This window comes from Neovison vison, chromosome 11, assembly GCF_020171115.1.
Source record: "Neovison vison isolate M4711 chromosome 11, ASM_NN_V1, whole genome shotgun sequence".
In the NCBI taxonomy this organism is placed as follows: domain Eukaryota; kingdom Metazoa; phylum Chordata; class Mammalia; order Carnivora; family Mustelidae; genus Neogale; species Neogale vison.
In genome coordinates, this window is record NC_058101.1 from 59,012,060 (window position 1) to 59,027,373 (window position 15,314).

General features: G+C 41.9%; 1 long non-coding RNA gene across 4 annotated transcripts in view; it reads right to left on the reverse strand.

The window, feature by feature from the left end:
- Positions 1–15,314, reverse strand: part of LOC122890485 — a 38,758-nt gene that overhangs the window by 23,109 nt on the left and 335 nt on the right. The gene's annotated exons all lie outside the window — the stretch shown is intronic.

Below are 15,314 nucleotides of genomic sequence, written 5' to 3' on the forward strand. Positions count from 1 at the left end.
TTGCTACAAAAGTTGGGTATTCATCCTTTCTGATGGAGGCATAATACTCCATAGTGTATAGGGACCACATCTTCCTTATCCATTTGTCCATCCGTTGAAGGGCATCTTTCCAAAGCAATTTTTACATGTTAAAGTAGACTTACAGGATTCTGGGGATTGGGCTAAGATTACCTGTTGCCCTTAGCAAAATATTAGCTGAGTCCCTAGAAGAAGGTCACTCTGCCTGTTTCAAGGACTTGTCAATGAGCTATAGGTGTAGGGAAGTTTAGTAATTTCTCTTCTGCCTTTGTTTCCTGCATTATTGTTCTTCTCCCTCAGTGGAACCCCAGTGGGGATTCTTGGGCATCTCATGAAAGGCCCCTAAAGACAAGGGGTGGACAGGGGAAGAGACGGCACTGCCTGCGCATCTGAGCAGGAGGACTGCAGGTAGGAGGACTGTTAGCAAAGGGAACCATGTTGTATTTCTGTGAGCTGTTGAGGTCCACGGATTTTCAGGTTATGAGCATATGAGCCAGCTGAGGCTTAGAGAGGCTTAATAAGAGGATCTCAGCAGTTTTTAACCCTCGCAACTCACAGAACCACCCAGGGAGTTTCTCAGACAAACTGATGCTGTGTTTGAAACCTAGTCCAACTGAACCAGTCCTCTGGAGTGGAGCCAAGGAATCGACAATTTTTGAAAAGCTCCCTAGGTGAATCTAATGTGTGGCCAGGTTGTGAAGTACAGGACTAACTCAAGATAGAGGGTAGATGAGAGACAGTGAAAGGGAGATGCCGCCATTTTATGGATTAGGAAGCTGGGCGCTAGAAATTCAAACGAGCAGCCCCAGTTCATTCTGTCAGTAGCAAAGTCCTAGGTCACATCGAGGTCGGTCTGATTCCTGCCCCACATGGACTGTATTCTATCATGTTGCTTTCACAACTGGAGAATGAGAAAAAAGAAACCAGGACAGACAGAACAACAGAAACACCCTCCAAGACTTCAGCTTGGAGGTTGTTAAAAATATCCTTGCAGGAAGTAAAAGGATTTTACAATACTCCTGCACAGCAAGGAAAAGCCACTCAGGCCAGATCAACATATTTCAAGAAAGGCTTCTTTCTCCCCACTTCTTTGTAGCTGGAAATGTCAAGCTCAAAGCACTGAAGGTACGGAGGCCGGAGCTGCATGAAAGGGAGAAAGAACACAGCTGGTGTGGCTTGGACTCCGAGGGAATCGCAGGCGTGCCTGGGCTCCCAGCCACAAAGAGCTCAGACAAAGACCGCCACCTTGTGGGAGAAATAGTGCAAGACAGGCTGGTCCCAGAGCCTCAGACCAGGGCCTCTGGGCACTTGCACTTTCCTCAGAGTGTCTGTGAATACGCAGAGAATTTCAATTAGAGCTTCCCTTAGAATTTCAATCAGAGCTATCATTTATTGAAAGCTTACAATGCACCATGTTCTAAGCAAGGCCGTTCAAGGGGGCCCTTCACAAGCCACCCCCACCAACACACACAAACCATGGGGTTGGCGGTATTCTCTTCATGACAGCAATGAGGAGACACCCTAGAGATGTGTCTCTAGCTCAAGTCACAGAACAAGTAGTGATGAGCCAGGATTCAACCTTGGGCTCAGGATGGGGGATGCGGGATGATAGTGACCCTCATTTGCTATTAGGAATACAGGGTCCATTTGACTCCAGAACTCTTGGCAGAGTATGTGATGGGGGAAAATGCAGGCAGGAAAATGAACGCCAGCCAAAAACCTGTCCTGGCAACTGTCCCACTCGCTCTCTTTTTATGCCCTCTCCTTGGTCTGTAACTGGGCAGAAAACAAGGGTGAACCTGAGGGGCACTTGAGTGATGTACTGGTAAGTATTTAAAAACTGGCTTTGTAAAAAAAAAAAAAAACTGGCTTTGTTGGGGGGAACCCTCATTTGTGGCATTTTTCAATGTCTGTGGTATAAATATTCCCACTGTGGCCAATTTCAAGCTACCAACTTGGCATCAACTGCTTCACAAATTTCCTGAAAATTTAACACAAGCTTGTTGTCTGAACTGGCCCCAATATACCTATGGAACCGATTTGGTCGAAGAAAATAATACTGGGCAGTTACAAGTAGGGACCACCCCATCCCCCAGTCGGTCCAAATAACCCAGAGTGTTTTAGCACCCTTCAGTGATCTCATTCAGGTTTCTTCTCACAAGAGCTAATGTGTAATTTACTTCATTTTGGCAGACCCACACAACCGGGTTGTGCAACTGGCATTGTGCACAGAACACTAATGAATGAAAGCTCTGGGTGGGGCGCCTGGGTGGTTCAGTGGGTTAAAGCCTCTGCCTTCGGCTCCGGTCATGATCCCAGGGCCTTGGAATCGAGCCCCACATCGGGCTCTCTGCTCAGCAGGGAGCCTGCTTCCCCCCTTCTCTGTCTCTGCCTGCCTCTCTCCCTACTTGTGATCTCTGTCAAATAAATAAATAAAATCTTTAAAAAAAAAAAATGTCTTCAAAAAAAAAAAAGAAAAGAAAGCTCTGGGTTCCACGGGCTGAAAATCCAAGTGAGTGACATTCCAGACCAGAGGAATAGGTTTCTTGAATCAAACTGGAGAAAAGATCCATCCAAGTCAAGACTGGGTTCAATGGATGAAGGAACAAATTAGAACCCTTAAAAATGAAAAAGCAAAGTGAGAGTGGAGATGAACTACATACATATATGTATGTATGTATGTATGTATGTATGTATGTATATACTCTCTCTATATGACTTTCCTACTAGGGGAGAGGAGGTCACAATGAATATTCGTCTTTGAAAATCAATATAAACCTAAACAGATAATAACGGGATTTCTGTAAAAGAAAAAGGAGTAAGGGGCACCTGGTGGCTTAGTCAGTTGAGCAAGCAACTCTTGGTTTCAGCTCAGGCCATGATCCTGGGGTCATGAGATCAAGCCCCACATGGGACTCCTACACTCTGTGCAGAGTCTGCTTGAGATTCTTTCTCCCTCTCCCTTTGCCCCTCCCCCTGCTCATCCTCTCTCACTCTTTCTCGCTCTCTCTCTCTCTAAAGTAAATAAAATCTTTAGAAAGAAAAAGGAAGGAAGGGAAAAAAAAGGGGAGGGAGGAAGGAAGAGGGAGGAAGGGAGGGAGACAGACGGACTATGGTAACCAGGGATCATGCTTTCCTTTGGATTCAGATTCATTTTGTTGCTTCTTAGAACACTGGGTTAAGTTTGGTCTTCCTGGGAGGAAACAGTGGAATGCCTACCTGCACAGGCTAGTCACGTGACATTTATAAACCTCAGATTCCTTGTCTATAGAATGGTGGTATTGATGATACCTTCAAACCCACATCTTAGGTAAATTGAGTGTGAACATTTATCCACATTTTATTTCAAATTGTCGGCAAGGGAAAATACTTCAAGAACACTAGTTCAAAGGTTTTCTTTGCAGAGGAAAACAAATGTGATTTAATAAACATTACTTGACTGGAGGTTTAAAAGATGAATGTGTGGTTTACAGATTATTAGAATAGCATCAGGCTTAAAAGAGCATTGTACCTTTGAATATCTGGTTAAAAGCTACTGCATGTATCTAAAGAACAAGAGTTCGCAGAATGGAGTCAATCTAACTTCCCAGGAGGACTCTAAATCACATTAAACTCCATCAGAAAAAAAACACCAGCACTTTATCAGGAAGGCTGGAGCCTTCCCAAAGGGGCTAAAAATCACATCAGCCCACAAAGTTCTGCCCCAGATCAGATTTGGAGTGATTTCCTTTCGTGGTAACCATCACACTGGGCTGGTGTGAGGATTAAATGAAGTGCTAACAGCAGTTAACTTCTACTAAATGTGTGTCCTGTGCCAGGACCAGTGGTGAGCACTTGACATCCATTAAAAAATCATGTCATTCACCAGTTTAAAATTCTCCAGGGGCTTTTCCTTGCACTTAAGAGAAAACACATCTCCTATCCTTGATATCAAAGCCCTACATGGTCTGATTCCATCTGCTATCCCTTTACCCCTTGCCCAATATCCTCCACCTGCAAACCTTGTTTCTGCTCCTCAAACACAATAAAGCTGAATCCTGCCCCAGGACCTTCACACTAGCTGCTCTGCCTGCCAGGGCTGCTCCTCTTCATTTTCTCATGGCTGGCTTCCCTAGGACCTTCAGATTCGAGAAAGACCATCCCTAACCTGAAAGCTGCTAGCCCCTCATTCTCGATCATATGGCTCTACTTAATCTTCTGTAGGGCACGTATCTCTGTCTGAAATGCTATTTTTGCATTTATTTGATGACCACCTAATTCCACTGGGACAGAAGCACTGTTATGACAAAGGTTTATCTGTCTGGCTTACGTGCATTCCCTCCGACATCTAGAACATTTCCTGAGAGGGCACCTGGGTGGCTCAGTCAGTTAAGCTTCTGCCTTTGGCTCAGGCCATGATTGCAGGGTCCTGGGATGGAGTCCTACATTGGGCTCTCTGCTCAGCGGGGAGTCTACTTCTCCCACTCACTCTCCCTTTGTGCTTTCTTTCTCTCTCTCTCAAATCAATAAATAAGATCTTTTTTTTTTTTTTTTTAAAAAAAGGAGCATTTCCTGACATGTAGTAGGAGCCCAAAACATACTTGTGGAATGAATGAATGATATCAATCATATCTTCTCCTAAACCATATGGTTGCTCTATTACTCTTTTCATTAAACAAATAAGAAAACAGCACAGAGAGATGTGGAACAATTTTCCCAGTCAGACTGCTAGAACCAGCAAAGCTAAAAATGCAAACCCAGCTGTTGCTCCAAAGCCCCCAGCCTCTACCCCTTCATAGTCATGCCTGTAAAAACAAGCTTCTTCACTCATATAATCTATTTTATATATACTCATGCCTTCCACACCCCCTGCCCACCCACTGACTATCATTTCTTTTAAAACCAGGTTCAAGGCTGCCTTCCTACAGACTGCTTGCTTTACCTCTGAACTCAGCTTCCCCCAGCACCCTTCCATATATGTACATACTCATTTTTTTCCCATGTTGTCCTCATTTTTTACATGATCTGATTGCATTTATTTTACTTCAAATATATATTATAATTTAAATTGAAGCTTAAAAAGTAGGTATTGTTTGTACCTGCCAAGCATGTTTTGTCTTTACAGTGAGCACTCTGGCTCCTTGGGAATGGGGCCTATGCCCACGGGGCTTCCTGTATTAGGCAAATGTACATGAGACCAACAAGATAGTGGAGAACATCTCTTCAGTTGCCTATTAACAGAAAATGTGAATATATAAATAAAAATGCACTTTCTTCTCCCTTCCTTGTTGAAATGTCTAGATTTGGGGAACAACACAGATATTTTTTTTTTATTGCAAAACTCACTGTTTAACCACAACTATAACTTGTTCAACATATCTACCACATCAAAGTATGTATTTCTGATCACCTAAAATAGTGGAAATTCAAGTTTACATTCAAGCTAAAAGAATCTTGAGAGCTAGTCAAGCTTTTTTTTTTTCTTCTTTGAGAAATGTGGTTGGGGAGGCACAGAGGGAGAGGGAAACAATCTTAAACAGACTGCATGCTCAGCACAGAGCCCGATACAGGGCGGGATCCCATGACCCTGGGATCAAGACCTGAGCTGCAATCAAGTCAGCGACACTCAACCAACTGAGCCACCAAGGTGCCCCAGCTACTCAGGCTTTTATTATCATTTTTTTAAATGGTTACCTGAATCTCATCTGTTAATTATGATCTCACTCTTTTTCATAGAAAGCGTGTGCAAAACATTTGAATAAGTTCCTAACTTAAATCCAGAGAAGCATAACCATTGCTTTAGTATTCATTGCCAAAAATAATTACTGATGACTATTTTATTGTTTTCTTTGAAGAAGTGAGCATTTGTCTTGTCTTTCTCTAACTAACTTTGATATATCTTGAGGCATAAGGTTCAACTCCATGGAAATCATTCTCTAGGGACACCTGGGTGGCTCAGATAGTTAAGCATCTGCCTTTGGCTCAAGTCATGATCCCAGGGTCCTAGGATCCAGTTCTGCTTCTCCCTCTGCCTGCCACTCCCCCTGCTTGTGTGCATCTTCTCCTGCTCTCTCTAATAAATAAATTAATAAAATCTTAAAAAAAAAAAAAGAAAGAAAGAAAGAAAGAAATCCTTCTCAAGTCAAATCATTGTAGTGAGAAAGTTCCTGCATTTTAAGAGTTGTCCCCACCCAACCCATGGCCTCTCTGAATAACTGAGGCACTAATATGGAAAGAACAATTCATCTGCCTTGAAAAATATCACATTTGTATTGACACTGTGATGCACATCCGTATCGATTAGGAGGAAGTGTTGAGGTCAAGGTGGTTTACAAAGGGGTAAACACTGATGAACATTGGTGTTCATTAGGCTCCTGCACACCTGACACCACTTTTCAGCATCCCTTCCCATCTGTGGGAACATCTATGGGAGTTCCCCCCATAAACATAACAAAGCACATTCCATATTAAACAATAGGACTTTCATCAATTAGGATGATTTTTGCAATTTGTCTCACATAATCAAAGATGACTAGGACAAGTAACTGGGTTGCAGGAATATGGGGAATGTGGGCAGAGCCTTCACCCCCGATCTCTTATCTGTGTTTCACTCACCGGGTGCACAGTTTTTGTTTGTTTTATTTTCCCCCTCTCACAGACTGACTCTGTCCGTGTGGAACAGGACCTAGTGGTTGACTACTCCAGACGTGTGTTTACATCATGGCCACCAGAGAGGGACACCAGTTACCTTCAAACGTCACAAGTTCTAATTTGTGAGGCTCAGATCAACGGCTTAATCCTAGATTGTTAACGGTTGTCTATAAACCTCTTTATTTTCCTCATTGTCTATAAAGAACATGAGTCAGCAGTGTAATCAGTGCCAATTGAATTTAAAGCCAATAAAACTGGCCAATAAAATTGGATGTGACCTGAGATAGCCTAGCTGATAACCCACACTGCTCCCTATGGCAATGACTCAATTGGTTCACTATAGTGTGGGGCCATCCTTCAGTCTTGCAAGGCCAGAAGGTGAATATCAGGTCACGAAGAATGGATCTGAACCCCAGTAGTTTGACAATTAACCAAACTCTTAGAGCTTTGTACATTAAAATAACTCCGGGGACTGGAATTAGACTAAAAAATTAAAATCATTCATGGGGAGAGGTACTTCCACCCAGTGGAGAGATTACTTTGAATCTCTCCAGGTGTTGAACAGCATCTTTTCTTCCTATAGTAAACTATCCCCCCCTTTTTTTTAAGATTTTATTTCTTTATTTGACAGAGAGATAGCACAAGAAGGGGTAGCAGCAGGCAGGGGGAAAGGGGGAAGCAGGCTCCCTGCTGAGCAGAGCCCAATGTGGGACTCAATCCCAGGACTCTGGAATCATGTCTTGTTTCCATGATTTGATTCCAAGGCAGACGCTCAACCAACCGAGCCACCCAGGCACCACCACCCCCACTTCTAGTAAAATCCAAATGTGAAGCCAAATATGCCCCAAATGTTACCTAATGATCACAGAGTCACAAGAGGAACAATTAAGATCATCTAATTAAACTTAATGGCTTCCACCTAATAGCTGAAGGGGTTCAGAACAAGTGTTTCCAAAATATGCCACTTTGTCATGAGGATTATTTTGAACTAAAGGTAGTCAAGACCCAGCAGATTCAGGAAAAGCTCTTTACCTCCTCCTCAGCTGCCTAAGCTTACACAGGAAAGGGAGCCTGTAACACGAAGAGAACTATTACCAGTTTTTTTGAAAAAGTTCAGCTTTTTATTGTACATGTTACAAAAGAGGTTTAGTCAAAAAGACCGAAGTCCCCGTCATCATCAGACTCCTCAGATTCTTCTTTCCTTACTTCCATTTCTTCTCCTCAGATGGGACAGCAGAGTTGAAATGGGCAGAAGCTCTTGCTAGGGCAGTGCCAGCTGATGGGGCAGGTCTACTAGTGCCTACACTGCAGCTGTGCTGACATTGGCCAAGGTCACTGCAAACAAGCCTGGCCAGAAAGCTTCAACATTTACACCTGCTGCTTTACAGCAGGCATTGATCTTATCTTCTGTGACTATCACCTCATCATCCAGCAGAGTGGATGCAAGTGAGCTTCAGGGGGAGGCCAGACTGCAGGTAACTGCTGGATGGGCTCTGCCAGGCACCATGATAGTCACTGATGAAGGAGGACCTCACCTCAACATGGTCTCACCTTCCTTTGAATAGCTGAGCACCTTAGTGGCAGCTGAAGAAAGGGGTTAGAGATCCCTTCTTTCCTAAGAAAGGTACCTGCAGAGCAGGGCAAGCTTTGTTTTCCAAACATCTCTTGCCTTGCCATGAATAGCCTTCCTTCCCTTCATATCCCCAGACCTCTACCGCGTTCCTCAGCTGTTACCTGGCTGCCCTTCAGGTCTCATATGTTCATAGGGTTCCTCTATGTACAGAATGATATTTGTTTTTCTCCTGTTAAATCTCATATCCATTTAGTTGTTTGACCAGCCAAATAACCTAGCAGGGAAGAAGGGATAATTCTTCTGCCCCTACATACCAAACATATTCTCTCCATAGACAATGCCAATTCTAGACACTTTGGATCCCTTCCTTTCACAGATGCCTGTCAACCATCTCCCCTCTGAAAATATTCCTTACTCTAAGGTCAAATAGTCTTATTACTTAAGTATGCAATTGCTTGCTTAAAATCACTGTTTTCACCTCCTCAAATTTTCTACCTAAAATTTCTACCTAGATTCCACCTAGACCTGAATTGGATTTAAGGTATTCAGATAATATCACATAATTTCCACAGATCTTCCTTTCATTTCTTCTTTCCCTAATTTCCTTCCAGGAGGTGTGACTTTTAGTTTTCAGGGTACCATCTATCATCTAGAATATTCAAGAAACATATATATACACTAAAGCTATTTTTAAGATAAAAACAATTGGGTGCCTGGGTGGCTCATATCATGATCCCAGGAGTCTTGGGATCGAGTCCCACATCATAGTCCCACATTAGACTCCCTGCTTAGCAGGGAATCTGCTTCTCCCTCTGCCCCTCCACCCTGCATCCTCTCTCTCTCTCTCTCTGTCTCTTTCTTGCAAAAATAAATAAAATAAAGACAACCATCATGAAGACTAATTCTTATTACTGTAAAGCTCTTTTCCATCTTTATAAGCACATATAGAATATCTTTTATTTAAGCCATCTGCTATGTCACCCCAGTTGTCAAAATAGCCAGCAACTCAGTAACATTAATAGATACTGGCTCCTTAACTTCATAATAAATCTTAGTTTTGGTAATCTGATCACTATCATTACCAGTTTAAATCTTAAAAGCTGAGTAATATGAAAAAAGTGATGTCATCTGCGTTAAAGGAGTATCTTCTTATGAAAAAAAAAAAAGTGTTCACACCAGAAAGCATGGAACAAAAATATGATAAAAAAAACTCATTTAAGGGAAAGGTAAATGGCCATCAGAGTTCCCCAAACACAGATGAAAAATTCATATTTTAAAATTCTATCTTGGTATACCCACCATCTCCTTCCCCCAAGGCTAAGAGCAATTTTTTCACAAAGTAGCAAATCTGCATGTATCTTAATGGACAGTTTAATGTTAACTGATGGGCTCCATCACAGAATATTTCTTACAGAAATGAAATAAACATCCCATAATAAATTAACATCTATTATGCATATAGTATATACCCAGTACCATACTTAAGACCTGGTTTTCTACCTTGATTATATTCTCATTTATGGCACACTTTGACCTTTTACTTTATACTCTGACCTCTGCTCAACATGCAGAGCTTCCCCCTTTTTCTCTGTCCAAAGTACACCCATTCTATTGGGGGAGGGGGGTGCGGCAGGGAGGCAGAGGAGAAAATCCCAGATGCCAGGCTTGATCTCACAACCCTGAGATCATGAACTGAGCCAAAATCAAGAACCAGAGGCCGAGAGGCTCTTGGGTGTCTCAGTTGGTTAAACGTCTGCCTTTGGCTTAAGTCATGACCCCAGATTCCTGGAATTGAGCCCCAGGTCACATTCCCTGCTCAGAGGGGAGTCTGCAGTTCCCCGAGCTTGTGTGTGTTCACTCATGAATAAGTATCTTTACAAAAGAGAGACGCTTAACCAACTGAGCCACAGAGGCATCCCACAACTCCAACCATTCTTAATGATTTACTTCATCTGGGATGCATATTACAAACCACCGTCATTTATATGACTTGGCTACCCTGTGAATTAAGCATTATTTCCTCTGTTCAGAAAAGTAACTTGTTATCTAGTGAATGGCACTTCTTCAATACAGACTTCCCCACTGGAAGGTCTCACAACCACACCTTTTGCTGCCTCCTTCCAGTCCAGGGATTGGCAAACTTTTCCTATAGATTGCCATATGGTAACTCGTCTTACCTTTGCCAACCAGTCTCCATCTCAACTGTAGCCTTGCAGCCAAAGCAGCCAGACAACTGAAACCAAGCAAACCCAACAGGTGTGGCTATGTTCCAATTAATATTTATAAAGACAGGTAAACAGGATTAGGTCCGTGGTTTGTCTAGTCTGATGTTTCTCAGATGGTGATCCCTCAGCGTTTGCTGAAAAGTGAATCTCGGGTCATGACCCAGACCTACCAGATTAGACTCTGGGCATGGGGCTGGCACTGTGTGTTGACCAGCCCTCCAGATTTGGGAGGCATGCTAAAGTTTGAGAGCCACTGCTAATGTTCCTGATTACCCCCACAGGACTCTCCTATCGCATAAAGTATGAATAACTAAGGGGACAGATATGTCCCACTTCACCAGAAAGTGTCCATTCCCTGCCTCCCACCCCTCCCCTACTCCTCCCCCAACCCTCCTAACTTCTCTCCTTCTCTGGATTTCCTGCCCCAATATTCCAGGGGCTTGTGTTGCCCAATCCTGGTTCTCTGCGGCCAATCCCACTATCTTGCTGTCCCAGTTCCATCATCCATTCTACCAGCTAGGTCTCAGCTGCCTTCTTGAATTCTGCAGCTCTTCCAGCCCCCATTTCCAAAGCACCCCTACTCTTGAGCACTCCTAGAATGGCAAGGAATGAGGTTTCCAGTGTCTGCCAAATGTTGCCCAGGAACCACCCATCCCCCTTGCTAGCTTATCATCCCCCTGCACTGCCCCACCTCCATATTCTGACCCCAGAGCAAAAAGGCAATTCTTTCAAGCTCCTTCAAGACAAAAAGCAATCCCCCTTTCAGATTCACATTTGATAACGCTCTGCCCAACTATTACCTCCACCTGTACTGGTGATTTTATACTGCAGCAGAAATAGAGAGATAGCTGTGAGCTTGGAGTTTGCTATGGAAAGGCAAATAATACTTGTCCTCTCCCATACAACCTTACAAAAACTGTCACAAGAACTTAATGGGAGTTTGAACCCCACCTAAAAACGTGTTCTATTCTCACTGAAAACATGAACTTTCGAGGTTTCAACTGGGATCAGTGTTGATGGAGAGTCATTTAGGAAATGATATTGGTCAGTCTTTTGATTATGAAAGGCAAGACCTAGGGCCTGATTTGGAGTGGAGAAGCCCTGGGGAGGGGAGGGAAAGGAACCAATCCTGCCCAATAAGCCAATGGGGGTTAGGAGATAGACATAAACCACTGACCTTCACTGGATTAGCCCTCAGAGACAGAGTTTAGAGGATGGGGTAGAGGTGGGTGGTCAGGCAGGCTGGTCTGTAAAGAGGGGGAAATCACAGGGCCCTGTAAGGGCCTATTTAGCCAGAGCGATTCCATCCAGTTAAACAGTGATTTTGTTGTTTATACAGTAGAACTTAAACTGTCCCTGACCCCTTTCCCTCCCCCGTGGGACTTACTTAAAAACAAGTCCTAGAAACCAGTCCCAGGTAACCAAGCCCAAACACAAGGATGGGTCAGGCCAAGTGGAGGTATCCAATCAGTGGGGGCCCATACTGTCTCCCTAGCAACCAAGGAGTATGGGCCCCGCCCCTTGGGCGCCTTTTGGGTACCAATTCTGACTAAGGTAATAGGCTAGTTCAAATATCTACTACAGGGTAAATTGTAATTCAGTTGGTCACTTATGTGTGACCTAGCATGACTGTGTAGCTTTCTCTGTGTGTTACAATCTCATTGGCCACCTGTGCGTGGCCAGGCCCAATCACAGAGCCTTTACCCTTAAAAGCTAGTCTGTAAGACAAAGAGAGGTCACCTCTTTGTAAGAGATGGCCCCGATCGGTAGGTTTGACAGTCGGTTTGATTCTCAATGCTTGGCGTGAAATAAAGCTTTGCTTCACCCTTCGCTTTGTATCAGTCTCGCTCCTTTGATTATGGACCCAACAGCCCAGACACCTGGCAGGAGTATGGTGTCCAAGGATATAAATGGCGACCAATGAGTTGCTGCCATAATAAATAACATACATTTAGCAGTATATTATATCATTCCCCGCATTCCCAAAGTACTCATAAAATTTGTTAACCATCATCTTAGCATCAGACTTAGGGAACAAAATCGCAATCATGTTCTTTGAGAAAAGCAATTGATCCTTATCAGAATGTTCCAAATTCCGACACAGTGGGGTAGGGGAACAATGGCATTTTTTTTTAAGACCTCACACTCACTATTGTCAAAAATTATATAGACAATTATATTGTCACAAGAGATATCAAAGCAAAGAGGTCATGGTAAGAAATGACTGCTTAAAACAGATTAAAAAAAAAAAAAAAGATTTAAATATATGCCATTTCCCCTCCAGGTATTCACAATACTCATCTCTAGGACCTGTCTTCAAGAGTAAAGAAAAGTGCCTTTGAAGAGCCAAAGCAGTGAGGATTAACGACCCTCATTCTTTCAATGTAACTAGTTGACAAGGCTGCAAAATTTTCAAGTTACACTGTATCTAGTATGTGTATACCCAGTGTAACTTGAACCCATGGATACAAAGTTATTTCTTTTAGATTCAATGTGTATTATTGAGTAAAACAGTTATTTTAGATTCAATGTGTATTATTGAGTAAAACAGTTAACACACATTTTATAAAACTGTGAATCATCTATTTAGATTATAATCAGTTTTCACCTTATTACATTTTAGAAAATATTTAGGATTTTCTATAGGTTACTCACAAAACAAAAACAAAAAAAGTAAGATTTTATTTATTTATATGAGAGAGAGAGAGCACACACAAGTAGGGTGGAGGGGCAGAGGGAGAGGGAGAAGCCACTACCCACTGAACTAATTTATTTTTGCCAGCAAATGCCTTATTGTCTCATTATATTTTTAAAACTTAGATCACTATGCCTAATTAAATTTACGGAGTTTTGCTGAATGTTTGTGGGTGATTCTTAGTTATTCCCCAAAAGCTGAATAAATTTGATACATGCACATAAATATACCAAATGCCATGTCTTTTATCTTACTATACACGTAGTAAATAACACATATTTAGCACCATATTGTATTGCATTGTTGATAATTAAGGGAAACATCATATTTGCATCTTATTTTCTCTAATTTTAAAAATGGCTAAAACAATTATGTCTTACACTATTTTAATTTTCATTGCTTCTAGTAATCTTTTAAGATTCATTCCATGACTTTTTCTCTCTGCAGTCTTCATTATGATCCTCAAAAAGCATGACACTTTATTTGAACTGAAACAATGAAGCCAAACTGTTTCTCACAGAAAGTGAATCCGATTTGGCTAGTTTTATGTTGAAAACAGGCTCTGTTAGCAATGGCCACAGTCGCCAAACTGTGGAAAGAACCAAGATGCCCTTCAACAGACGAATGGATAAGAAGATGTGGTCCATATACACTATGCAGTATTATGCCTCCATCAGAAAGGATGAATACCCAACTTTTGTAGCAACATGGACTGGACTGGAAGAGATTATGCTGAGTGAAATAAGTCAAGCAGAGAGAGTCAATTATCATATGGTTTCACTTATTTGTGGAGCATAACAAATAGCATGGAGGACATGGGGAGTTAGAGAGGAGAAGGGAGTTGGGGGAAATTGGAAGGGGAGGTGAACCATGAGAGACTATGGACTCTGAAAAACAATCTGAGGGTTTTGAAGGGGGGGGGGGGAGGTTGGGGTACCAGGTGGTGGGTATTATAGAGGGCACGGATTGCATGGAGCACTGGGTGTGGTGCAAAAATAACGAATACTGTTATGCTGAAAATAAAAAATAAATTTAAAAAAAATAAAGAAAGAAAACAGGCTCTGTTAATTAGGGTATATGACACTTTCCATGCTTGACAAAGTTTCAACCTGAATGAGCTGTATCATTAGCTGCAAAGTTTTGACCAAAACAAAACTGAAGTATAGGATAACAAAACAAGATTTAAAAAAGCACTTTAACTGAAACCATTTATGAAAATGAACAATGTCTAGATGTTCCCCAAACTTTGGAATATATCAGGTTAAACAAGATACATCTAATTGGGAAAAAAAAAAAAAAGTCTCATTTATAGTCATTTGATATTTTAATAAAGTCTATTTGGTTTATTTCCCAGAAACTGAAAAAGTGAACAAGGACTAGATAAACAAATCCTTTGGCAAGTCAGGTGGTTTTCAATTCTTTTGCTTTGAAGGAAGGTTGAACAGTGAATTCATAAGTCATCAAATCTAATTTTTTGATACCAAGAATTGAACGGCATTGCTACAATAAAAGTCCATTCCCGGATATAGTGCCTGTTTATACAAATACGGTTTTTCAGGGCATACAGATGTAAAAATTAGAAATAAGAATAAAAGCTAAAAAGAAAAAAACAGAAGTGATGCTCAGCTTTCCAGAAACGAGACATATTCAACCATACACATATGAATTTGTAAAAGTAAAATATCCACTTCACCAAGAAAAGTATTTTCCAAATAAACTTTACATTCCATTAAATAATTAGGAAAAATACTTATTCTATTTTGACCATCTACAACAGTAATTTAAAAAAAAAAAAAACCTCAGCCCAGAATTACCCGATTTGCCTGCTGTCTGTATAATCTTGGGTATTTTACTTAATGTCTCAGTTTCCTGATTTTGCAAACTAAGGACAGTACTTACTAAGACGTAGCTCAGTGTTGTTCTAAAGACTGACCGAATTAATGCACATAGGAAGCGCTTAGCGCCATGCCGGGCACAGAGTGCGAGCTTTATAAGCGTTACCTGTTACTATTATTAAAGTAATCCACAGCAAACCCTCAAAATTAAAAGCTTGTGGGTTTGTCTTCACCGTTAGGAAGATGCTGGAGGGATGGACCAGAGGCACCCTCGGAGAATAAGAGGGGGATGTCCCCGGGAAAACAGGACGTAGAGAGGGGAGGAGAGACAGGAGGCC